At 43.1% G+C, this 25,314-nt stretch overlaps 1 protein-coding gene across 1 annotated transcript in view; it reads right to left on the bottom strand.

Annotated features, from left to right (window-relative positions):
• The window catches only part of WWC2 (WW and C2 domain containing 2), a 148,066-nt gene that overhangs the window by 121,773 nt on the left and 979 nt on the right, over positions 1–25,314 (bottom strand). The gene's annotated exons all lie outside the window — the stretch shown is intronic.

Genomic DNA, 25,314 nt, shown 5'->3' with positions numbered 1-25,314 from the left:
AGGACAGAATGGAAAGAGGGGAGGAAAAAGGAACTTTATAATATTAAAAAAAAAAAACACCACCCTGACAAGACGCTGTCTCAGCTGAATTAAGGTCAACACCAACGGGGATAAGTGAAGCCAGTGAAAGTCGCTGAGTCGTGTTCAACTCTTTGCGACCCCACCAACCACAGAGTCGATGGACTCCTCTAGGCCAGAATACTGGAGTGAGTAGCCTTTCCCTTCTCCAGGGGATCTTCCCAACTCAGGGGTCGAACCCAGATCTCCCGGATTACAGGCGGATTCTTGCATTATAGAAACACCTGTAGTAATTGTGGGAGACGACAGGTTAGGGGCAAGGATACACTGAGTCAGCTGAAAACGTGATTTAAATTGAAGAAACCTTGTCTTCAGTTTCATTTGTATTCTCCATGTTCCTAGGAAAAGTGCTCTCTCACTCAGTCGTGTCCCACTCTTTGCGACCCCATGAACTGTAGCCCACCAGGCACCTCTGTCCATGGGGATTCTCCAGGCAAGAATACTGGAGCGGGTTGCTGTTTCCTTCTCCAGGGGATCTTCCCAACCCAGCGGCTGAACCTGAGTCTCTTGAGTCACTTGCATTGGCAGTCGGATTCTTTACCACTGAGCCACCTGGGAAGCCCATATTCAGTACTGTAGTATAAAGATTATGAAAGGCGTATTTTCCCTACAGCAATATCTGGGAACCTTCCCAGAATATGTGACAATTCAGTAAGGGCTTTCAAAAGAAAAAAAAAAAAAAGCTAACTTGTCACCATACCTTTTAAAAGATAATATTTTGGCTCAGAATCAGATGCCATACAATGATTACATGTAAGAATGTTAATATAGGAAGAAACTCCATTTCTTGGCAACATTTAGAAATTCAAATACTTTTGTTAAGGGTATTCCAAAAGCAAAACCTGTATTTCCACCACCCCTGCTTCTCCAGGTTCCTCTTGATACAGGATGCTAACATACTTCATTTGGAGCCTACAGTAAAGGAGAAAAGTCTTGGCTTTAACCATAAAAAGGCAAATGTAACAAAAACATTTGCCCATGTTGGCTGCCACAGGAATTGGAAAACTTTCTACCAAAAGTCAGACTGCGAAACGATAAGCCAGCTTCCACTAAGAAGTAGAAACCACTTTCCTTCTGCTCTTATTTTTTTTCAACTTAAATCTCAACCTGGTTTTAGCAAATCCCAAGGAAAAACTAGGATTTCCAATCCTGATTAATCTAGATTAGCCTCTGTGTCAAGGACACAATCCTTACGACTCCCCAGACAACCTCCGTTTACACTGTTCTTTCACTGCATCTTCGGTTGCACATCGTGTGTGTTTCCAGAAAACTGTATGTGTTTAAGGATATCTCCTTCCTGGGATTATTTCTGTAGTTCATTACTAGAGAAGTTTCCCTGAAAACAGCCAAAGCTATCTTGAGAAAGAACAAAACTGGAGGTATCATGCTCCCTGACTTTGAACTGTACTACAGTTACTGTAATCAAAATAGCATGGTACTGGCATAAAAACAGACACACAGATCAATGGAACAGAATAGAACACCCAGAAGTAAACTCACACACATATGGTCAATTATTATGAAAACTTCTGGCAAAATTATGACGATGAAGGAAGCAAGAACATAACAACAGGGGGAAACACTCTCCAATAAGGGGTTTTGGGAAAACTGGACCGCGACATGTAAAAGGATGAAACTAGACCATTTTCTCACATCCTTTACAAAAATAAATGCAAAGTGGATTGAAGACTCTGATCTGATGGATTTTCCTGTTGAAGAATGCCATAGAAATGGATTCCCACCATACGCAACCACTTGAATTTGGCTTCCTTCCTTAGTCCATGCGTTCTCAGTGGGTGAGTGAGAGTGATACTGTCTCCAAAGAAGTGAAAACTGATTCCTGGCAGGTGTAAACATCTTAGATATTGCAATGGTCTGCCAAAGGGCTACAGCACATAAACAGAGAGATGATACCTCTGTGGCATCATGAAGGGAACAGGCAGGTGGGGGAAGTACGTAAAAGGGCTGCAGGGTGTAATAATTTTTTAAAGGCTGAATCATCGATTTCACGTAATGCATCTGAGATTCATCTACAATAGTTTGTTACTTTTAACAGTTGATGGTATTTTAGTATTTAAAAAAATGCCAGTTTGTTTATCATTCAGATGAATCTGAATGGACAAACAAGGAGACCTGGGCTTGGGTCCAGCTGAGACCCCTACTGGATGGGTCACTTCTGGCAGATCAGCTAACCTTTCTAAACCTCATTTATAAAACAGAAAAACAGAAGCAGTCGTAGGTGCCTCTTCTGTTGTAAAGGCCTAAAGGAAGGACCAGACACTCAGGCATGAAACCAGAGCTCCCTGGAAACCAAGGAAAGACACAGCACCCACAGCAAGACATGAGCAGACCCGAAGCTGGGATCCCTGATCATATAAGGGGCTGCTCCCTTGTGGAAGAAGAGACATCTTCTATTTAGCATGAAAGCCAAGACTTGTGGAGACAGAAATAAAAAGAGAGGCATGCAGGAACCGGGAAGAAATGAACACGACAACAGCAGCAGAGGCCGTTAGTGCCCTAACGCACAGCGACTGGAGCCTGCAGCTGGGACAGGAGATCAACCCGCTGCAGAGCCAGGCCTGTCGGAAGGGCCATCGCAGCCACGGCTCTAACCTTTGCCAGGCACGGGGCCAGCAACACACACACGGCCGGGCCAAACGTAATGGGGAAAAACGACATCTGCCGAGTACTTAGGAAGCGTAAGCACACAGACACTTGAGGGACTGGCACAATTTCATTCACCTAATCTGCACATTACCAAGACTTAGAAAGGGCAGTTAAAACTCTTGGCATCAGCAGTGATGGGGAGCACACCCCCCTGTAAGGTAATCTACTTCATTCTTCAACAACCGAGTAACATTGGGGCTCATTATAGGGAAGAACATGCGGGTCTTCTTGCAGTTGTGCCCACTGGCGCTGTCACTCGAACAGGCAAAGTCCAAACTTTCTTTCCTGTAACAGACCTTCAAATATTTCAGATCACTGTCATTAGGTGATCATGTTCTCATTCGCCCAGGACAGTCCTAATTGTATGCACATCAGCCCAGCATAAGCACTAATAGCACCTTCTTTCACTCTCAAAGAGTTCTGGTTTAGACAATAAATTATAGGATCACTCAGTACTGAGATACCTTCACGATGCCTTCCTCTTCAGACTAAACATTCGCCTTCTCACCACCCACTCCACCTGTGACTTTGTCTCTGGGCTCTCACTCTCCCTAAGCCCTGAGCTCTGAACAAGCTCCAGGTGACTAATATCCCTAAACCAAACCCAATAGTCTAGGTATAACATCACAGGAAAAATCAGAATTTATTCTTCTGACCATATAGGAGCACCTTTGCATTTTCAGAAATCAGCCCAAATTATCAATGAAAACTTTCTCACCCTTTCCCCTCGTGTTTCCACTAGGCGATCCTATATTCATGCAACAGATTTTTAGATCCTGGTGCAAGGCCTTTAATGCTGCATTGGATTTTATTTAGTTCATTACTGTATCCAAGTCTATGCGACATTAAGGTCCTGATTCTCTCATGAACCTGATCTTTTGCTGCCTTGTCCTGTCTGCAAGTCTGATAAACTTGCATTATTCTCTATATTATTAATTAAAATAGAAAAAAAAAAAAAAAGACTGAACTTGGAACTATTATCAGAATCCTAGAATAAGCCCAAAGAAATTGCCTCTCCAGATTCCACTGACCCCTCATGGACACATTTAGGGATGCTCACTCAATTACCAGCATGTCTAACTAAAAAGGGTACCATGTCCGCATCTTACAATGCTCTTGGTAAGAACGGTACACAATATCTTATGTAGATGTTCCATGTCTACAGCAGGAGACTATTCTGGGACACTTAAGTTTGCAGGTAGCATCTGGATGTCAATGTGGAAATATCCTGAAAACAGATCACAAGGACAGAAGCACATTCACTCACTGGTGTTCCCCAAGTCATTCAGTACATACAGGTTCTCACGTGTGTCGAGCACCATGACTGCCTTGGTGGTGCAGTGGTAACAAGGTACCTGGCCCTACCTACATATGACTGTGAAAAAAAAAACAACCACTCATTTTTAAAGAGTTAGAGGAAGGCCCAATAAGAAAACAAAGTAGGGAGTCAAAGGTTACGGTGGAGAGCAAAGAGAATGTCTTACAGAAAGGGCCGAGAAAGAGGCTGGATGATGGCAGAATCAGAGGACCCTGCATCAACATATATGCACAAACGTGTAGAATGGACAGCTGGTGAGAAGCTGCTGGACAGCACAAGGAGCCAGGTCTAGGGCCCTGTGATGACCAAGGGAGGCGAGATGGGCGAGGGGAGTGGGCTCAATCAGAGGGGATAGATGCATAACTATGGCTGATCCGCGCTGTTGTATGGCAGAAACACAACACTGTAAAAATTAAAAAGCAAAAAAAAATTTTTAGAAAAGGACCCTGAGCCCAAACAGTGAAAACTAGTGATACAGACATCCCTGGAATGCAGACAAAGCACAAAGGACAGGTGGTGGTGGGTTTGGCTTTGTGCATGTTAAATAATGATGGGAAACTGATGTGAAGATTAAATGCATAAAAGAGTCCTTAAAAATAGACTGGAAGAAAAATAATGAATATTTGCATAATCTTCACACAGAAATAGGCTTTCTAGGGATTTTAGAAAACACCTAAGGGCTTCCCAGGTGGCGCCAGTGGTAAAGGACCTGCCTTCCAGTGCAGGAGACTCTGGCGACTCAGGTTTGATCCCTGGGCTGGGAAGATCCCCTGGAGAAGGAAATGGCAACCCACTCCAGTATTCTGGGCTGGGGAGCCCCATGGACAGAGGAGCCTGGAGGGACACAGTCCATGGGGTCGCAAAGAGTCGGACCCGACTGAGCGTCTGAGCACACAACACACAAAGCATAAAAGCAAAAACACAAAAATTCAAAACAGTAAACATCATAAAAGTCTATAAAATCTAAATGGAAAATACACGTGCATCACATTACAGCTTTGACTTCACACTCAGGGCCACGTGTCTGAGAGTCCCTGGTGGGAGGAGGGCCCCAAGCACCCGGAAGAGGACGAAGTCAGAATCGGCGAGGGGCATGTCACGTGGGCGGAGGAGGCAGAGGAGGAGGAGGGTGGGCGCGGGACCCCGCCGAGGCCAGGACCTCATCTCTGTGCGTCCAGCCGGCGTGGCTGCTGGCGGTCTGTCCGAGGGCAGGACCTCCACGGAGGTTGGCAGTGGCTTCCTAGCCTGGGTCCTGAGAACCGTCCCCTCCCCGCAGTGTAGACAGGCCATCGGTGGAAGCCCACGGAACTCCAGCCGGCTCTGCGGTCCAGCCCGCGGCCCTGCCAGCCTCCCTGACCTGCAGCGGCAGCCTCTCCTCACTCTTCCAACAGGGGTGAAAGCAGCTGATTCTGTACTAAGCCCTTTATCCCTTAGAATACAGACAGGAGCCTGTTTTCCTGAACGAACCCTGATTGACACCCCACTGGATTTATTAAGAGGATCACTGTTTACTTTTGAAAGGTCAGATTATAGTAAAGCAATGAACAGGAAAATGAGATCAGAGGGTATTAAAAAAAAAACAAACAGCCAGCCATCATTCATATCATTTATAGAGCATATGCTCAACAAATATTTGTTGAATGTTGAGTGTGGAAGGACTATTTCAAGAAGATAGGCAAAAAAAAAAAAAAGACATATTAAGGTACTTCAAAGGTTCATGGGTCACTTTCTGTTGTAAACCCTAAGACAACAGAGAATAACAGTGATACCAATAATAATAAGAAGCTATTTATTGAATGATGTTTGTGTAATATGTCCTGCATGAAAATCATCTCATTTAATCCTCCCAACAGTTCTAAGAGGTTGGCATTAACGTGATATCACCATTTTTCACATTAAACAATGAGGCTCTGAGAAGCTGGGTCAAATACGTCTGTTTTTGTTTCAGTTCTTACTCACAAGCTGAATTTCTCTCAACCTCAGTTTTCTTCACCTAGGAAATGGTAATATAAAAGGATTAACTGATATAATTATGTTGGCACCAAAACAAACTTAAGCCTCTCTGTTGTCATTGTTTAGTTACTTAGTCATGTCTGACTCTTTTGTGACCTCACAGACTGTAGCCCACCAGGCTCCTCTGTTCATGGGATTCTCCAGGCAAGAATATTGGAGTGGGTTGCCGTTTCCTTCTTCAGGGAATCTTCCTGACCCAAGGATCGAACCCATGTCTCCTGCGTCGGTAAGTGGATTCTTTATCACTGAGCCACCCTGGGAAGCCCTTTAAGGCAAAGTTAGCACCATGCATGATACTGTGAAGCTACCAAGCAGACAGAACAGCCAGCATTTTGATCCATCAAGATCCCAAAGCCTACATTCCAGAATCGCAACACCACACAGAGGGGCAAGGGTGATGTTTCTGCTGCAGATGAAAGCTTTTGGTCTGCAGCTGGATCACACAACAAGAAGAACCATCATCCCACCTAACACAAGGGTGGCTGGGACTCCAGCGCCGCTTGGCTCCGTGGCTCAACAGTGTCACTGAAGACTTCGCCTCTGTCCATCACGACCCTGCAATCCTCCCCGTGGGCTTCATTCTGAGGCTGGCAGCAAGATGGGGACCATGGTTCCAGGCAGCACCCATGCAGAACAACATCCAGGAGGATAAGAAAAATTGTCCCCTTCTCGAGCTGTTTCCCAGCCTCAAGCAGACTCCCCCTGAAGTCTCAAGGACCAGAACAGGCCACCTGTCGACTACTGAACCAGTCTTCACAGAAGGGCTAGAAGTTGGCATACACTATAGATCTAAGGTAGAATGAAGAATTAAAAGATGTATTTCAGGAAACTGAAAACTTAAGGCATCTCTTCACGGACTCACAGGGCATGGCTTATAATGATGAAGAGGTAAAAGAATTCCGAGGTGGGGAGAGTGGAGAGCCAGAAACAACACAGGCATTGGAAAAACCACTCTGGTTGGAGAAACGTGGTACCCTATGACAAAGGAAGTCCAGTGTGAAGTCGGTTGTGGAGGTTACACCGCCCCTGGTGTTAGTCAAAGAAGCACCCAGTAAAGCCACTAAGTGTACAGCAATAAAGACCTGAAATACTAAAAATTTGTACACACTCAACCTCGCACCTAATTCAAAATCCAACATACTTTAGGGTGTAGTAACTCTATTGTAGTAGCAATAGAGAATTTTGGTACAGCATTCTGCTTCCTTCTTACAATTCGTTTTCCATTCTCACGCATGAATAAAAATAAAGCAGTGTGTGCATACATAGGACATAGAAGACGTACCAGATCACAGTCATTTTTCATACTCACACAACCAGGTTTGATGTAAAGGCTAACCTGTCCATCCTTTGACCTGAAAATACGGTAATGATGTAAACCCTACAAAGTTCTAAGGAAACTGCTTCCATTTCATCTACAACAGTTCTCTGCTATTCCTAAGAAATGCCAGGTCTATTTGCCTTGAAAATGACAAGAGTGGGTATGAAGAACATCACATATCTCCCATGGAGTCATTTTCATTATCCCATATATCTCCCAGGCACTGGATATTTAGAGGAGCCCCAGGATACACGGGGTTGGGAAGGGTATCAAGGTCACTGCATCTGATACCCTTCTCTGCCATAAGAGGATTCCAGGGGATCAGACGTAGGAAGAAGCTTCTAGGATCAGGTCTTCACTACGGCACAGGTCAGCCTGAAAGAGCAACAGTGCCGTCACTGCTCAAGAATCCAGAGCGTAACTGATTCTCACCTAGCTCTGGCCTGCAGCAGACGAAAGCTCCCTGCACACCTGAATGGCCAAGACGGTGGCTTCTCACTTACTTCGAGGACTGTCGGGCTCACCTGGGCAGCACCTTGGTTCAGCACTGGCGACACTTTGTGCACTTTAGATGGTTTCTTTGGCCACACACTGCATCAGAAAAAGGCACTGTGTCTACCACATCTAAGCTTTTGTGGAGAGGTTTGAGCTATCATGGATTCGAAGTTCTGACATAAGGAGGAATTCAAAACTGAATACTGGTGATTAAGTACCAAATAACCATGAAATCACAACATTTCAGAAGCTCTGATACGACAGCAGGGTTCAGTGGTCTGGGGGGGAGAAAAAAGCCTTCCTCAACCCCCTTAGGGTCCTTGGCAGGGTTGAAAATTAAATTGACAAAAGACCGATTAGCAGAAGAACACACAAATTTATTTAATAAGCTTTACAGGACAGGGAAATCTTCATAAGGAAATAGAGATCTGAAGAAACAGTTAGGCCTGTGTCTTCTTACGCTAAGTCTGATGAAGAGGGGATGGTTGTGAAGAACGTGACAGGTTCAAGTTTGCCCCAAACCATCAGAGAAAAAGAACATTCACGCTTTAGCTGCTAATATGACTGAATAAACAATGAAAATAAATTAAGCATCTCAAGAAGTTACAAAAAATGAAAAAGCAGAAGGATGGAAGGAATAAAGATAAAAAGCCAAAATAACGGAACTGGAAAAAATAGCTGATAACAATAAACTTGGGAGGGTTACTTTAAAAAGAAATATGCAAAACAGCTGAGCAATTAGATACCCTAAACCCTGAAAAGAAAAAATGAAAAAGCACAAATTGAGTAATAAATGAGAACAGGGGAACAACCAGAGATACAGTAGGAAAGTAAAGTATGTTAAGGGATTACCTCGTCCAATCAACTGGAAAACACTGACGATTATCCAGGAAAATATACATACCAAACTGGCCCCTGAAGACAGGGAAAAATCTAATCAGTCGTATAGACACCAAAACTGTTAGCCAAGAACTAATCCCCCAGAAAAAGTACAAGACCAAGTAAGTCGTGAACAGGAACACTACTAAACGGCAAGGAAGGCACAATTTCAGTGAAAGCTGAACTGTTCCATGGAAAACAGTAAAAGCTTCCAAATTCTTTTCAGGAAGTCAGCAGAACATTAGAACGAAAAATCTAATCAAGGGAGCATCAAAAGAGGGGAAGAAAAAAATTAGAAAATCAGACTTATGAATATTCATATAATATTCTCATGAATATTAAAGTACAAATCCTAATACTAGCCATACATTTTTTAAGTGACCAAGTGGGCTTTACACCAAAATTCAAAATTAGGATATCTATTAATAAAATTCATTATGCATGCTCAGTCGCTTCAGTCGTGTCAGCTCTCCAGGTTCCTCTGTCCATGGGATTCTCCAGGCAAGAATTCTGGAGTGAGTTGCCATGCCCTCCTCCAGGGGAGCTTCTCAACCCAGGGACTGAACCTGCATCTCTTATGTCTCCTGCACTGGCAGGCAGGTTCTTTACCACTAGCGCCAACGTGGGAAGCCTGAGCACTTGTATCCATAAATGCTGCCGCCGCTGCTGCTAAGTCACCTCAGTCGTGTCCGACTCTGTGCGACCAGACAGAGGCCCACCAGGCTCCCCCGTCCCTGGGATTCTCCAGGCAAGAACACTGGAGTGGGTTGCCGTTTCCTTCTCCAATGCATGCAAGTGAAAAGTGAAAGTGAAGTCGCTCAGTCGTGTCCGACTCTTAGCGACCCCATGGACTGCAGCCTACTAGGCTCCTCTGTCCATGGGATTTTCCAGGCAAGAGTACTGGAGTGGGCTGCCATTGCTTACACACTCTAATTTTGGGGGGTTTAAAAAAATAATTTAACATGAACGATATACTATATACGTACTTCTGAAACCTTCCTTGTTTCTCTAAACACTATCAAGATTTATCTGTGCTGATATATGTAGGAATATTCTAGTTCATTTGTTTCAACCACTGTATAGCATTCCATTATATGACAAAACCACAAAAGTTGCTTAATGTCCCCTACTGATGGACATTTGGATTTCTGACAATTTTCTGTTTTTATAAATTCTGCTACAATGAACTTGCTTGTATATACTTACAAATGTCGATACTAAGTGGCACTCCAGGCTTATGGGAATGCAAATGTTTAAACTGACATATATTGCCAGTTGCTATCTTAGTAGTTTTATCAATTCACCTTTTTATCAGCAGTGGTGAAAGCTTCTATTTCTCTGCATCCGCTCTACACCTGATTGCTACCAGGCTTATTAATTTTAGTAAATCTGGTAAAAATGAGCTGGTATTTCACTGTAGTTTTCCTTTGCATTTCCCTTATTAATAGTGAAAGTGAGATTTTCACCACATTCATTAACCAGGCATCATGAGGAGACATGAGTTCGATCCCTGGGGTGGGAAGATTCCCTGGAGAAGGGAATAGCAACCCACTCCAGTGTTCTTGTCTGGAGAACTCCATGCTGGTGGGCTACAGTCCATGGGGTTGCAGAATTGGACATGACTGAGAGACTAACACTTTCACTTACATAATTATTTAACATGAATAAAGATGTTTCTCAATAAAATTTATATATTACACAAACACACACCCCTTCAGGCAGCTGATCGTGACCTCAAAAATTCTAAAATAACTGGCTTTTCAACAAACAGGACTTCTCTTTTTCGTCTTCAAGACCAGTGAAGGAAAGTCAGCTTTCTTATCTTTTCTTCAATCCCCAAATTATTAACTTAGAAGGATTTAATCTTAAAGTGGTAAAATATCCTTTCTATATTTGCAAAGGTAACTTTTATCTCTATAACTAGAACAATGCTTCTGATACCTTGATGAAACCGGAGGTTTAGACGACTTGTTTCCATTGTGACTTTCTTTAAAAGTCATCAACAAACAAATGCAAGTTCCTTGAATGAACAGCTTTAGAACTATATAATTATTGCTATAGATAAATATAGGAATAAAGAATTTCTGGGTGAAATATTGACCTTGGAAAAAGAACTGACAATAGTGAAAGGAAATGTACTTTACATACGAGAGGCATGGTTTTCTATGATTTACACATAAAAAACATTCCTTGATGAGTTAAGAGAATATTCATCTCAAACACTATATGTTCATTTAAGTTCTCACTCTTAACTCAGAATATCTTTTAGAATTAATATCCAAACATTGTATCCCTGCTTTTAAAACTGGCATTTTAAAAAAATATAAAAATCCAATTTAAATTTTTAAAATCAAAATGAAACTGTTGTTTCAAAAAAGAAATCACTGTTTCCCAACACACAAGGTGCATAGATGGCTACACAGAGGTGCTGGGAGGTGGGTGTCTGACCCCTTCCTGAAGGTGGAGGGCTCCACAGGTTATTCTGAAATTTACAGAAGAAAGTTATGTTATCTTCCTGCAAACTGTGTCAAGGGCTAGAGCTTCAGGGTTTGCTCTCAAGAGTGAGCTGGGGAGGAGGCAAGGATGCAGGAGGAGGACAAAGGGCGTCTCTTCACTGAGTCCTGTATTCTCTGAGGGAGAATGAATTACATTATCGATATACATCCCTGAAACCCACTCCAGGATTCTTGCCTGGAGAATCCCCATGGACTTTTGTCACAAAGAGTCAGACATGACTGAGCACACACCCATGCACGCATATGTCCCTGCAACAGTCAGTCCAGTTCCCAGCTCACATGCCTCTAACTGGGGAACTGGCCGCCACGGGCCGGCCCCATTCCTGGTATCCTTCTGCAGAGTGAATCCACGGAAATCCACCCAGTAGCCTCCACCGCGGGGCCAGCTCTAGATTTCCCTTCCGAGGGGACAACCTGGGCCTTCACTACTGCTGCTGATCTAGGTGAACACTGCTCGTTTCCACAGCACAGAGCAGTATAATCAAACAGTCACACGACAGACAGAATCAAACAGCAAGCCGTCACCAGGTCAGGAAAATTTAGGCTGAAGTAGGGTAGAGAGCAATGAGACAAACATCAGGACAAACCAAGTCTTTAAGGAGGAGATAATGTGCAGTGTAGGGAGGAGGAGAGGCGAGGTCTTTTTTTTTTTTTTTTAAGACGAAGAAAGTTGGGAAATTTCAGATAAATCATGGGTTTCCTACGCAAACCACTACACACGGCTTCTTTTTGGCCACAATAATAAACGCAGTCAGACTCAAGGCTTGGCTACACTCGACTGCAGCCCGTGGTCTTTCCTCATTTGAATAGTATTTTAGGAATGTTTTGTCAAAGTGTGGATGAGTATTCACTTCTACTGCATTCTTCCCTTCACCGGGATCATTACGGTCCTAGTAACGATTTACTTTATAGGCAGAACATTCACAACATTCAAGGATGACTTTTTTTTTTATCCTGTTAAAATTCATATATTTATTTGCCCACAATTCCTTTAAAAGGGAAGATTAACTTTAACAACTGTTGCTCATAGCAACACAGGAACAAAAGATTTTTCACATGCCTAATCTAAGCATTTAATTGAAATTCACAAACTTAGATCTCAAACCAAGTCAGAAGTGGAAATGTAAGAATACTAGCTTCCCATATAGCAGCAGATACAGAGTATATGCTTCAGCTCTCACAAAGAAAAAAAAAAAAAAAGCGTAGCTTGTGATAGGGATAAGGAATGCGCAAGTTTAATGATTCCTTTACAAACCATGGTTTTAGTGAAACGTTCATATTTTTCCAGGTAAGTTTCACAGCTTCATCTATTTGTTTCTGCCACTTCCTACTGGGTTGTATTTCAGCGTTTAGCTCTGTGCAAGGTCTTCATAAATATTTATTGAATAAAGGAAAGCTTTAACAGGAACCATTAGCGACCCAATTTCAGGAAGCTGAGGCTTAATAGGTGAAGTGTGCGCCTCTTAGTTTCTGCCACTTCCCCTTAACCGAGGCCAGAGCCTGAATCCAAATCTAAGCAGAGCAAAGCAAACGCTAACAGGGCAATATACAGAAAGAAACAATTGCCCCTGGCCAAGACTTGGGCTCAAAGGTTAAAAAAGAATTCCAGTCAAGGTCTGTAACTTACACACTTGTGGAACCAAGGCAGTCTCACAACAGACTGCTCTTCAGGGTTTCAATCAACGCGAGAGAAAGAGTTCTGTCAAAGAATCTGGGAGAGCTGGAGCTCAACGTTATGGCTTTGAAAATTCTCCATCCTTTTAATAATCAGTTCACCTGTCCTCAGATTGGGGAGGGGACATGGGGGGGCGGTACAGGTGCTGTGGATGTCTCTACAGATGCCTGGATTGGGAGCAGGCTGTGGTACAAGGTCAGAGCGGTTTTAGAAACAGAAAGATGTAGGATACAGCCAATCAGATCTCAGCCTCTGAAAGAACTCAAAGCCCTGGAATGAGGCAGGAGTGACAGAATCAGATCTGGCTTCAACTGAGCACCAAATATGCACAAGACATTGGGCTGGGTGTCCTGTGAAGGGGCATTAAATAAAGAGGAGTGCGCATGGTTGACCCAAATGGTGCCTACCCACTTGTTCGGAAAAATAAAAAGTAAATTCTGAAAAAGGTAACAGTTCAATTATAAAAATCAATGAAGTATACATTTAGTTTTGATACTGATGCTGAAAACAAGCACCATGAGAAACAGGAGCTGGAAGATCTCGTGGGGCTGAGAGGTCCAGGGAAGCTTCCAGTGTTGAAACTGAATCTTGAAAGGTGGCCGTGGCCTCCAACCCCAAACCAAGGCCGAGGGCCCTTGTGAGTAGCACCTGGAGGTTCTGCATGGTGAAAGGCACAGCTTTGAAGTGAGATGGACATGGGCGAGTCCCACCACCACTGTTCAACAGCTTTGTGCCCTAGACAAGATGCTTCACCTATTAAGCCTCAGCTTCCTAAAATCGGGAGGCTAATGGTTCCCGTCAAAGGTTCATTTATTACATAAATATTTATTAAGACCTTGCACAGAGCTGAACATTGAAATACAACCCAGTAAACAAGACAGAGGCAGGACCTGCCCTCCTGGAGCCTGAAATGACATGCATGGTACTTAGATCATTATCATCACCGTCTTCATCATCTTTAGCACAGTGGTGGAAAGTACAAGATATGTTCCCATGAGAATGAATATAACATCTCAGCTGGAACAAGGATTCACTCCCCTGCTCCAAATACTTCATGCTTCAAGGCTCAGTCCTGGGACCTCTTCTTTTCCTGCATTCCCAAGAGTCTCACTCCATCCCACAATTCTGAAACACTAGCTATGTATCCCTGAGTTTAGCGCCTCCAGCTCTGGAGCTGTCTCCCGAACTCCAGACTCTACATCCAGCTGCCTATTCGATGTCTCCATGTACATGTCTTAACAACCATCTCAGACCAATAAATCTGCAACAGAACTCTGGAGCCACTGATGCAGTGGATGCCAACCAACCGTATTCCTTCCTCGGTCCTTATTGTTAGTTGCTCAGTTGTGTGACCCAAAGGACTGTAGCCCACCAGGCTCCTCTGTCCCCGGGATTCTCCAGGCAAGAATACTGGAATGGGTAGCCTTCCCTTCTCCAGGGGATCTTTCCGACCCAGGGACTGAACCCGGGACTCCTGAATTGCAGGCAGATTCTTTACCGTCTGAGCCGCCAGGGAAGCCCTCCACGGTCTTTCCCCACCAGTACATGTAAGTTCTTTCACTTTCACCTGAAAAAACAATCTCCAATCCATTGCCAAAGCCATCATTCCAGTTCAAGATCTGATTGTTTCTCACCTAGATTACACGACTGCAATAGCTGCTGTGATTCCTTCTCCATAATGATCTCTTTTAAAAAAATGGGCATACACACACACACACACACACACACACACACACACACACACACACACAAGCCCCATCACTGCTCCATTCAACCAAAAACTCTCCAATGGCCCCCAGATGCCCTTAAAATGTTGATGGTGTACAAGGCATCCCTGATCAGACACCCTTTTTACCTCTATGCCTCCTCTCTTGAGTTCCTTCTTTCCCCATCTCTGCACTGCAGCCACACGGGCTCTTTCAGTTCCCCGAATCCAGCAACCTCCCTAGCACTTTAGGACAGTGCAGTCTGACAGCGCTTTCTGCACTGGCAGAAATGCTCTCTATCTGTACACTTGGCTACTGGGCACTTAGCATTCGGCTAGTGAGATTAAATATTTAGTGAGGAACTAAATATTTAACTTTATTTAATTCTGATTGATTTAAATAGCCACACATTCCTAGCAGATATTATACTAGGCAGGAGGGCTAGGAATCTAACCTGTTCCTCCGCTTCGGACTCTTCCTCCGGATTTTCACACAGATGGCGCGTTCTTATCCTCAGGCCATAATTTCACAGAAAAAAAAAAAAAGCCTGGCATTTCAATTCATTCCTATTTAAAACCACAACACAAAGGAAAACTGTAAAGTTTTGCATTAAGTGAACCGGTGTGCTCTTCAAACCTTTGAGAGTAAACATTATCTACCATGCTTTACATTTGATTTGAGTTAACAGGGCCGCTTAACGAAACCACCCTCGCATACAATGGAGTGGTATCAGTCAAGTAATTTCTGGTCTCTCATTAAGTCAGAATTTTCATCAGGAGTTTGTAGCACAAATCTCTCTAGGTCAACCTTGCCTACAACGCAAACTGTCGGTACTCACGTTGGAGCCTGTGAGAAAACACAACACAAATGGACTCTAGCAAAGGCTCTCTGCCTGCCCACTCCTGACACACTCATTTCCCCCAAAAAACAGGGACATTTACTTGGCTGAAAGTGACTATTTAGTCAAAATAATGTCTGAAAGTGTCAAAGTACTAAGTCGGTTGGTTGTGTCTGACTCTGCGACTCCATAGACTGTAGCCCGCCAGGCTCCTCTGTCCATGGGCAAGAATCCTGGAGTGGGTTGCCATGCCCTCCTCCAGAGGATCTTCCTGACCCAGGGATCAAACCTGGGTCTTCTGCTTTGCAGGCAGATTCTTTACTGTCTGACCCGCCAGGGAAGCCCTCAAAATAATGTCTACATTTCTTTAAAAGTAAATCTCCTACTCTGCTCCCCCCAGCCCCTTCCCCCGAGACCGAAGCTGGTTAAGTGAACATCTCTGCTCAGATTCTCCACTGGGACCTCCCGGTGGGCCTTGATTCCAGTGCCACTCACTGCTGTCTTCTCAGAACTGTGATTTCTTTACTGACATCGGGGTTAATAGTGTCAGAAAAATTATCTGCAGAGGAAAATGATTTTAGCCCTTCACAGCATCTTTGCAACAACTGCACTTGTGAAAGCTTTGTGAAGAGAATACACACAAGTATTTTCTATTTGATCATCATCACCAACTCTGTGCTTTACAAACACTATCAAGATGTCCCTGGGAAAGTCAGCCCTTCCAATGATCAACACAGATCACTGTAATGTTTATACTTCCAAGAGTAAACTGGACACAAACAACTGGGGTACTTCCAAGAGTCTGTGGAGTTTTCTTCTGCCTGTTTCTCTCCTGTCCCAGTGTACAATTCCAGCTAAGACAGGCAAGAACAGGTCTGGAAAACTTTCAGGAGTGTGCTGTATGTCATTGGAAGAAAAGCAGTAAGAGAAACAAGGCATTTCCTCTGATTCAGCATCCATGTCTGATTTATTTTTATACAACAGTGCCTAGAGTCCAAATTATTTGTGAAATCAATGGTCAATGACCACTGATAAACATTCCACCCTATCATAAAAGACTAATATTTCTTTCAAGTGTTTGTATAAAATATTTTGGGCTTTCCTAATAGCTCAGCGGTGATAAAGAATTTGCTCGCCAAATGCAGGAGACGTGGGTTCCATGTCTGGATTGAGAAGATCCCCTGGAGAAGGAAACGGCAACCCACTCCAGTATTCTTGCCTGGGAATCCCATGGAGAGAGGAGCCTGGCGGGCTGCAGTCCACGGGCTCACGAAGAGTTGGACACGACTGGAACAACTGAGCATGCACGCACGCATAAAATATTTTTAAGGCTTTCTCATTTCACTTGACATCAGAGGTTGGCAAACTTCTTCTGAAAAGGGCCAGAGAGTAAATATTTAAGGCTTTGTGGGCCACGTACAATCTCGGACACATATTCTTCTTTGTTTTTGTTTCTTACAACCCTTTAATGATGTAAGACCCATTCTCAGCTAGAAGGCTCCACAAAAAGAAGGCTGTGGTCTGGGATTTGGCCCTTGGGCCATAGTTGGCCCACCCTGCTTTTCAAGTATACTAAAAAACCATAATTATATAGTATGGTCACACTTTGACGAAAGAAAAACACTTCCAACTGTTTTGCGTGTTTTTCTGTAATTTTTTAAAAAGTAAACTAAAATTTTTTAGAACAGTTTTAGATTTACAGAAAGCAAACAGTTGGTACAGAGTTTCCATACATCCCACTCTCAGTTTCCCCCACGGTTAAGCTTTTCAAATCCGTGAACCAATACTGATACACTGTTATTACCTAAGATGCAGGTTCCCTTAGCTTTAATGTGGTGTCCTTTTTCTGCCCCAGGATCCCATCGTGACACCCTGCTGCATATTCATCCGGCCTTCCTAGGCTGGGACAGCTTCTCAGACATGCCTTGTTTTAAGGAATACTAGTCAGATAGTTTATGAAATGCCCTCTATGGAGATTTGGTTGGTGTTTTCCTCATGATTAGACTGGTTTTCTGGGAGAAAGACCACCGAGAAAAAGTGACCATCACATCGTATCAGTGGTACCTCAACATGACTTATCACTGTGGACATTCACCTCAATCACCTGGCTGAAGCTTTGGCGGCACATTTCCTCTAACTGCCTTTTTTTTTTTTAAACGATTTTAATTCTTACCATATATTACTAGTTTAAAGCTTCTAAACATCAAATCATCGAATAAGCTGGCTGTTTACATACACACAGATTATGATTCATTATCTATGCAATTCACATCTATGTCTCTTAGAATATCTTATCCAAGATGAAGACAAAAAATTAATATGTACCTTATCAGTATTTTCTACTTTTAATTCACCCTAACTCTTCTTCCTCTGCCTGTTGGGAGACACAAAAAGGTGGGTACAGTAGCAAAGGCTAAAAGGCTAGGATACAAGGAGAAAACTTGGGTCATATCCAGACTATCAAAACACGGAGGGAAATGCAAATCAAAACCTCAGTAAGGAAATTCCCCCAACGGTCCAGTGGTTAAGATTCCATGCTTGCAAGGCAGGGGGCATGGGTTTCATCCCTGGTTGGGGAACTAAGATCCCATATGCGGTGAGGTGTGGCCAAAAAGAAAAAAAAATTTACAGTAAGATACTAACTCTACTAGCTCATGTCCACTAGAAATGTTCAAAAAAAAAACAAAAACCAAGCATTGGTAAGGATGTGGAGAAACTTGAACACTCACACACTGCTGGAAGAAGTGAAAATGATGCAGCCGCTGTGGAAAAAGAGTCTGGCAGTTCCTCATGAAGTCAAACATACGATTAACACATAACCCGGCAGTTCCACGTCTAGGTATTTTATCCAAGAGAATGAAAGACATATAGTCATATAAAAATCATGCACAAATGCTCATGGCAGTGTTTATTCATAGTAGCCAGAAAGCAGAAACAATACAAATGCCCAATAGCTGACGCATGGGTAAACAAAGTGTGGTATATCCACACAATGGAATATTATTCAAAGTCACAAAGAGGAATGAAACGCTGGTACGGGCTACAACGTGAATGAATCTTGAAAACCTCATGCTAAACATGAGAAGCCAGACACATAAGGAAATATACTGCATTTCTCCATTTATAAGGCCCAGTTAGGCAAAAACATAGAGACAGAAAGGAGATTAGGGGTTTCCAAAGGCATCGGGGTGGAGGAAGAATGGGGACTGAACTCTTAATGGGTACCAGGTTTCTCTTTGAGGTGATAAAAATGTTCAGGAATCACATAATGATCACAGTTGCACAACACTATGAACACACTAAAAGAAAAAAAAAAAACAACCTCTGAACTGTGCACTTTAAAATGGCTAATTTTATGTGATGTTTTTATCGCAGTAAAAAATAAATAGCTGGGGAAAAAAACCCACTAAAGACACTGAAAACATTCTGAAGCTATATATTTGGGGAATCATTTTTACCTACAACTTACATACATAGTCAGTTCAGTTTAGTTGTTCAGTCATGTCCGACTCTTTGTAACCCCATGGACACCAGGCCTCCCTGTCCATCACCAACTCCCGGAGTTTACCCAAACTCATGTCCATTGAGTCGGTGATGCCATCTAACCATCTCATCCTCTGTCGTCCCCTTCTCCTCCTGCCCTCAGTCTTTCCCAACATCAGGGTCTTTTCCAATGAGTCAGCTCTTCACATCAGGTGGCCAAAATATTGGAGTTTCAGATTCAACATCAGTCCTTCCAATGAACACCTAGGACTGATTTCCTTCAGAATGGACTGGTTGTATCTCCTTGCAGTCCCTTGCAGTCCCAACACCACAGTTCAAAAGTATCAATTTTTCTGCACTCTGCCTTCTCTATAGTCCAACTCTCACATCCATACATGACTATTGGGAAAACCATAGCCTTGACTAGACAGACCTTTGTTGACAAAGAAATGTCTCTGCTTTTTAATATGCTGTCTAGGTTGGTCATAACTTTCCTTCCAAGGAGTAAGTGTCTTTTAATTTCATGGCTGTAATCACCATCTGCAATGATTTTGGAGACCAAAAATATAAAGTCAGCCACTGTTTCCGTGCCTTTAAAAATCCCTTTCCTTTTCTTTATATTTCTGTGGTGATTTTTCCAATTAAAAGAGCTTTAGAAATGGATGAAGAAATCAGCCCAAAATTCAAATAGGAAATCAGTTCAACCAGTTTCAGTCCAGTTCATGGGACCAGGGCGGTACACAGGACCAGGGCCAAGTCTCTAGGGATCTACACTGTATCAGGGCTAGAGCAGTTCAAGTCCTACCTCGGCTCCACGAGGCTGGCTACACTCCTCTACAGCGGGGACATGGTTTTCCTACAGACGTCCACGCAGAAAAACTACCCACGTGCCATCCGTAGGGCAACATGTCCAAGCCCCAGAGGCAGGTGGAGCACGACCCACCAGAGCTCACCCACAGAAAAGTGAGATCTTGGCTTGCAGGCCATGTATCATAGTGTCTGATTATGTAGCTCACAACTTAAGTAATTTGTTGCTAAAAATCAACCAATTGCCTATTCATAAATAATAGTCTTTCTTGGAAAAGGCAATTCTTGTCCTGAGAGTTCTAACAAAATTAAACTGCAATCTATGGACCAGTAAAATTCAGGGGAGAAATCTCAGTTGTGTACTCAGCAACCACAGCTCACTCCAGCAAGCGTCACAGCCAACTGTTGAAAACAAGAAGTATTTCTGCTGGGAACTTTTGGAGGACAGCACAGTTATATTTAAATTAGGGCTTCCCAGAGAGATTAAAAAAAAAAAGAAAAAAAACCTTCTTCTAAGAACCTCTCCACACTTCAAATACCATAATCACTCAAATCACAGTAAGCACTCTGGCACTCAGAGTTGGACAAGGCCCGGAGAGGGACAATCCCCAGCCATCTATGACAAGGGCGACTGTGATCAAGACAGTTGGGGCTGATTTTCTGTTCTTTGCTCTCATAAGTAATTCACATATTTATGCTGTTAGTCAAAACGCAGAGGCTTAATGTTCTCATTATTTTTAATCTAACTGGAAAATCAATTGTCTCTGGTTGTTGGTGGTTATGGGTATAGTTTTTGAAAACCCAACAATAAGAAACTGGAAACGAGAGTGGCTCCACTTGCATTCTTTCATTAACTTGACAAACTTTCTTCATCAAGCTCCCCAGGTGGCTCAGTGGTAAAGAATCTGCCTGGCAACACAGGCAATGCTGGTTCAAGCCTTGGGTTGGGAAGATCCCCTGGAGGAGGGCATGGCAACCCACTCCAGTGTTCTTGCCTGGGAAATCCCATGGACAGAGGAGCCTGGTGGGCTATAGTCCATGGGGTCGCAAATTAGTCTGACATGACTTAGCGACTACACAACAACAGAACCAATGTTCATTTAGCACCTACCAGATACAAAGGACAAAGAGAGTAATATTGAAGAATTCACACTCTAGCAGTAAGTTGAGAAAAATTACTTGCTTTGACTTTGAAAGAAAGATAACATAGAGTTTCCACAGAGCCTAACCAGGTGCTGGTTAGGCCGGGTGTGGAGAGCCAAAGGTAACTTAGACGCTGGTGATACCCAGCTGACATCCTCTTCCTATACCCCGCTCCCAATCCCCAGGATTTTTCCCCACCAGTCAGAAAGCACAAGTTGCTCGACATCTGACGCGAGCCATAAACCAAAGATTGTGGCCCATCAACCCGTTTTAACGTAAAGTGGCTTTGCCTGCATGCGTGCTAAGTCGCTTTAGTCGTGTCCGACTCTTTGTGACCCCATGGACCGTAGCCCGCCAGGCTCCTCTGTCCATGGGATTCTTCAGGCAAGAACGCTGGAGTGGGTTGCTGTGCCCTCCTCCAAGGGATCTTCCCGACCCAGGGATCGAATCTGAGTTCTTAGTCTCCTGCATTTGCAAGCGGGTTCTTTACCAAGTCGCTTTATGTGGTGATAAATCTTTTAAGTTCAATGAGACAAAGTTACTGTAACATCCAATTCGAGGACAGAAAATGAACAGAATTCCCCTGGGAGTTTGTAAAACCACTCATCCTGGCCCTGATGCCTGTTTGCCTTAGCCATCTACTCCTCCAAGAGGCAAATAAATCCAACATTCCACCTTTTTCTCCTTCATTGAATAGGAGAAAACGTGGACTAGCTTTTTTTTTTAAAGCACCGGGCCATTTGGCCATGATCTATGGCCCACCATAAACACCATTTGGTGTGGTCAAAGGGGGCCTATGTTGAGCAAAATAAGAGGTAAGTGAGGGTCAGACTTGCAAAAGAACAGTTGGTCCACTTGGGGTGGGGCGGGTTGCCAAGGAATCATGGACACGGAGGAGAAGTTTTCCCCGGGGACTCGGGGAAGGGGAGAGGAAGGGCAAAGTCAGGGTTGTTACAGTAAAACTGTAATCTATTCACATTGATATGGAGCCCTTAACTCTTCCCCAAACTGAACTTCTAACGTGCTCAAGAGAACATTGAACTGCTAAGTTCTAGCTGGACCAGCTCTGTGGTTCAGTGGGGTCAGCCTGACGGGTCCCCAGCCCACATCCCAAGGCATTCACCCTGTGTGGCGAGCTCAGGCATCAGAGAATCCTACATAGTTGACAGGATCCTCTTAAGACCAAGAAAAATGGGTCATGTGAAAATAACTTAAGTGTCCATCAACAGATGAATCGACAAAGATGACGTGGTGTGTGTATATATATATATATATATATATATATACATATGTATGTATATATATAATGAACTATGACTCAGCCATAAAAAAGAACAAAATTTTGCCATTTGCAGCAATGTGGATGGACTTGGAGGGTATTTCACTAAGTGAAATAAGTCAGATAGAGAAAGATAAATACTATATGATATCACTTATACATGGGATCTAAAAAAATACAACAAACTAGTGACTACAACATAAAAGAAGCAGACTCACAGAAACAAACTGGTGGTTACCAGCGTGGAGGGGTGGCAACACAGAGCTGAGAGAGTGAAAGGTATAAACTACTGATGTAAGACAGGCTGACAGAGGTACCGTAGAACATGGGGAATATGGGCAATACTGTGTATTAACTATACATGGAAGCAACACTTAAAAACTGTACAGAATGGAAAAAAATTATATGAAAGTAAAAAAGAAAAAAGACTGTCAATCAGCCGAAAAAATCAACCTTAGGCAAAGAGGTTGTCTGCCACGCAAAGACCCTTGAGCATGCCCAGATGTCCAGTAAGTCCAGAGGGATGACAGCGGACACAGACTCTCCAGTCGGGTTCTGTGGCTGCAAATTCCCACTCCATGTGTCATAGCAACAGTCCCTGTGACTCCATTTCCCCAACTGTAACTGGAAGAACGACACCCACCTCTCAGGATGACTGGCAGGATAAAATGAGATCCCAGTTAAAGAGCTTAGTGCGGAGGCTACCACACAATAAACACTGAGAAAATGTGTGTCAGAACATCTGTTCTTTCCAGGGCTGCCCTGAGCGACCAGTGGGTTCCTGAACTAGAACGACAACACTCCAACTACTCCTCTTTGGCTGGGCCCTCATCGTGGGCACCCAAGATACCCCTATGGGGCAGGTGGTATGACCTTCATTTCAGAGGTGAAAAGGCAGCTTCAGAGGGGTTCAGATACTCATCTGAGCTTTTTTCCAGCTAATAAAGGTGGAGCAATGAGAGCTCTGATCATGCCACAGCAGAGTCTGCATTGTCATCGACCTCCAAAAGCTTAAAAGCATTTAAAACAATACTGCAATATGTTAAAATCACCATTGATTTAATAAAATTATGTTCCTATGAAATCCCCCATTCTTCCTCCAAGATATCTGCATAATTACCTATGCAGTCAGAAATACCTTACAGATTCTGGTAGACCATAAAAAACACAAAATTATTTTTCTGAACATAAATATGGGTAAATAATCATAATGGCTTTAAAAGTTAAAAAGTACTGCAGACCCACAGTTTATCAAGTCACTTTTCTTCCAGGATTTCTCATTTGATCCTGTAAAAAGAAGGGGCACACTCCAATTGACCTGTATGACACCTCTGCCCATGTTTGGTAAGTGTGTAACAAAACTGCCCACAGCTTCCTTCAAATAACATCTCCGACCATCTTCTACACTAGTGAGCAAGACCATATAGACACTTCACTGCCCTAAAAGAAAATACAACCAGATTTAAACTGAGTATATCAGCTCTGACTCTGATCTTGCAGAATATCTTTAAAACTCTTATTATTGATATCCAGAAATATTTATAAGCAGTCAGATTTACAAATACTTAAAGGTACAACAGCTTCAAGAAAAAGTGGAATAATAACAAATCACCTTAGTCAAAACTGTCCCCATCAAATGAAGTGGTTACACATTTCCTGAAAACAGAGTTCATGATAATTGTTAATCCATTAACAATTTAAAATAAAAGACATGCTTAACTTGTTTAAGAAGTGGTGATAAAGATAAGCCAAGCCATATAATTTTACTTCACTTTCTATTTGCTTTACCCAGGCATTACCTAGTCTTGTAGTCCTTATTAGTAAACACAAGAGAGATGATATTAACAAACCATGTAAACTGAAGCAGAAGAGAACCTCAAATGCCTAAATATTTCAAGAATGCATTGAAATTTCAATAACCTGAAACTCCAAGTATCAGAAAGCAGAAAGAATGACCCTACGACTATTAAAGTCAAGTATTTATACAGGTGCCTTAAAAGCCACTGTTGGGTGCACACCATCATCACTGACATTTACTATCTGTTAAGTAGTTTCAAAGTGCAATAACTGGCTTGGAGCGTGAAGTTTATGACAACAGCTAACACGCCTGGAGAGACTGTGAAGGTGTGATGCTTGTCATAACTTTCATCAAGCCAGTAACAGGCAACCAGGGTGGAGCAAGACACGACCTCAGCACAGGTGTCTTTTCTCATTTCAAGAGGGAAACCTAAACTGATACCTTCATGGATAATTTAACAAGGACTGCTCCATAAATTTATAATGCCACTTGTGACTTTCTTATAACTGCTCTTTAATAGCATTCAAAAACAATATTCTTAGGATAAAAGTAACTGAGAACATAAAGTAAGAATAACACACAAAGGTGGAAAGAAAATTCAGAAATGATAACCATCCAAGATTTGGAATTTTCCCTAACAGTATACTATTTAAATTTATAAGTAGGAATATTTCCTTAATAGACAGTTTATAAATTTACTATTAGAAATCTTTCCTATGATTCTTCTAAAAATCTAACTGTGAGACATTTTCTTTTTCAGGGTGAAAAGAAAGATGGAAGAGAGAAACAATGTTTGTGAACATTCACCTAAACTTCAGCTCTTAAACTTCTTAGAATGTCATGTTTTTCCTCTTTGCTTCTGAGCAGGAATAAAAAGTGTGTTAAAAACTTACAGGAACACATGCTAAGCTCAAGTCCGCCAATTCCTCAATAACCAAGGTTCAGTTCTACGGTTCATGTCACCACTTCTTATTTCAAAACAGAATCTGTCTTTTCAAGATCTGGGAGGCAGTTCAAGTATTCAGGTGAAGATAAACGCCAGGCAGCAAACCCCCAAACAAGCGTGTCCAGAATCTGAGGGGCAAAGTCAATTGCACCCACCAGCCGGGTCCAGCAGGGAAGGGCGCCCGGACCCCCTCCACGCCCCGGGCCTCCGGCCTTCTTGCGGGCGCGCCCCGGGTCAAGAAGTGCACTCGAGGCTGGAAGCCAAGAACGGCCCTCAGAGATGCCACAGGTGGCCTAGCCAGTGGGTGACCCCCCACCTGGCGCTCGGGCCTTGCTCCTCTGGGAGGCCCCGGGCC

This window comes from Ovis aries, chromosome 26 (genome assembly GCF_016772045.2).
Source record: "Ovis aries strain OAR_USU_Benz2616 breed Rambouillet chromosome 26, ARS-UI_Ramb_v3.0, whole genome shotgun sequence".
In the NCBI taxonomy this organism is placed as follows: Eukaryota; Metazoa; Chordata; class Mammalia; order Artiodactyla; family Bovidae; genus Ovis; species Ovis aries.
This window is presented reverse-complemented; position numbering and strand designations above follow the sequence as displayed.